This window comes from Asparagus officinalis, chromosome 5 (genome assembly GCF_001876935.1).
Source record: "Asparagus officinalis chromosome 5, Aspof.V1, whole genome shotgun sequence".
Lineage (NCBI taxonomy): Eukaryota > Viridiplantae > Streptophyta > Magnoliopsida > Asparagales > Asparagaceae > Asparagus > Asparagus officinalis.
The window spans coordinates 8,541,247-8,543,761 of record NC_033798.1 but is presented as its reverse complement, the minus strand read 5'-3'; the positions used below and the strand labels follow the sequence as shown (position 1 = coordinate 8,543,761).

The 2,515-nt window shown below is 31.7% G+C and overlaps 1 long non-coding RNA gene across 1 annotated transcript; it reads right to left on the bottom strand.

Annotated features, from left to right (window-relative positions):
- Positions 289-2,104, bottom strand: LOC109844049. Its single transcript, XR_002247868.1, has 4 exons — positions 1,974-2,104; positions 1,682-1,761; positions 1,519-1,549; positions 289-430 (listed from the first exon to the last, which is right to left on the bottom strand). It is a non-coding gene; the product is annotated as an uncharacterized LOC109844049 (long non-coding RNA).

Sequence of the window (2,515 nt, the reverse complement as noted above, 5' to 3'; positions counted from 1 at the left end):
GAGATTAAGCAGCTCCAATACCTTAAAACCCCTCACAAGTGCAAAGAATTTTCATCTACCTCTCCTCAACTCTAAAAATTCACTATTTTTACAGTAATCATACCAAAATTCACAGTCATCATCAAATGCATCAACACTAGCAGTAATCATACTTAGATCAAAGCATTCAAATACCAGCAAACTTTTGAACCAATATCAGTACCAGCAGATATAAGAAGCATTAAACCTTTATTAGTCTAAACATATAATAGTGCTCGGAGTCCACAAAACAAAAAAAAAATACCATCCATCCCTAAAGGCTTAATACTCTTTTGTTATACTACACACAAACATACCCCTCAAACCTACACTTTATTTATTGTACATCACAAAGCAGAAGAACAGCATGAACCTCATCAGAACACAGGATGTCAACTCAAATGCGCGATTTCTGCATTATCCACATAATAACATGAGCACGATCACAAGTGACATTCATTATATATATATATATGGAAATATGTATCTAAGGATCCACCTTTGATTGAATCTAAGAATGCACCTTCAAAATTAGATTATATGCAATCAATTTACTTTATCCACTTTATTTATTTTGATCTATATGATTTGGATGACATGTAAACCAAAAATTAGGCATATTGGGTTGTTTTTACTAATGCATCAAGTGATAGTAAAATTAACGGTTTTATGACAATACAACTAAAGAGACAACGAAAAATATGTGTTAGAAATATTCAAATGTCATAATTTTTATTTTATAGTTGTTTTAAGATATTTAGATCATGATGAATGGAGCGGATCATCTATTGAAATAGCTCACTCTTATTCATTGAGAGGTGCAAACTTAGGTTTAATCTAAGATGGCTCCTTGGAATCATATTTTCCATATATATATATATATAGTATTTTTTAAAGTTTTGAGAGTACGAAAGAGCAAGAGTCTTTTAATAAGTGGATAAACACCTCGCACAATTGCTGATAGACACCATGTACTACTATTATTGCAGAGAGACCCCTATGTGAAATCTTTGGACTCTTTTATCCTTTGGACGTCTATTTGTCAAAAAATAATTTTCTCTTTCTCTAACGATAAAAACTTAAAGAAACACTCTGGGGTCTTATATGCAACAATAGGATTGCATGGGGTCTATCCACAATTGGATGATAGTCGTTGGGTCTATTCTCCAATATAATAAGATAAACTTTCTCCCCAATTTCATGCACCTCGACCAATTAATAACATGAACAGTTGATTGGTATAACTAACAACTCGATCATAACCCTTAAACAAAAATGGCTCATATTTTTGTCAACTATTCAATTTCATGCACCTCGACCAATTAATAACATGAAGTGATAAAGAGGTAACTGCAGATGCTTCTCCTGTACTGAAGGTGGTTAAGCACTTATTATCCCTGAACTTCTTTTAAGATAATATAAATTGTTGAATCTAATGATTTTTTAAGTTGTGCATGTTCATAAATAATATAAATAAGGTGCTAGAGTTTATAGTTCAACCTGCAAGGGGCATTGAGGACCTTCATTCAATCTGAGCAAGAAAACATATAATTATAAATTAGGTGCTTGAATACACAGTGTACTTATTATAATACGGTCCACAATGATGAATTTAATAATATAGAGAATTCAACCCAAATAAAAAAAATAAAAAAGGACCTACCCCAATCGTTTCTTAATGCCACCAAGTAACTCTGTCGGATCATGCTTAGTTGCTGTATAAGCATCAATCTTGTTCAACTCCTACAAAGAAGGTTTGATAGGAAAAATTAGGACTGTCATAATTCATAAATTAATTTTTTATCACCATCAAAGACTTAATCTTATCAAAAAATGGAAAAGGCGATGTAATATAACTCCATACTTTGAATACTCAATAAAAGACTAAAAGAAACCAATAATGGAATTAATATACAAATAGTTATGCTCAAATTTCAGTATGATTCTATATGTACCTCAATCCATTTGGTCAGCTTTGGCCTGCCTTTGGTGACGTCATAATTCTTTACCTCTGAAAACAAAGGCTTGAACCTTTCGACAACAAATGGCGCATACGCAATATCCACCTAATAAAAATGATGATTTAGAATATCATTAGATGTCATATCTCATCGATGTAATGAGATGATAATCTTGAAATGCTTGAAGCAATGACGACCTCTAACTTGTTATCAGAATAGAAAACAAGATAATCATTCATCTTTCATACTATATGTAATTATGTCTAAGGTTATATTAATTGCCTCATAAAAGGGGCATCACACAATGAAGGCATAATTCTAAAGCACATAACAGTTTAAATTTTTTGTCAGCCATTAGCAAGTGGACACAAAATATTAAGTCATAATCATCGCGAAATTAAACTTCAACATGATCAGCCAAGTGAGTGTGTGTGTGTTTTGAGGGGTAGAAAAATGAGAATATTCCAAGTCCATATTTTTTTAATACATTAAATATTTACTAGTCAATATAAGTAACATGCACATTTATTTCCAAA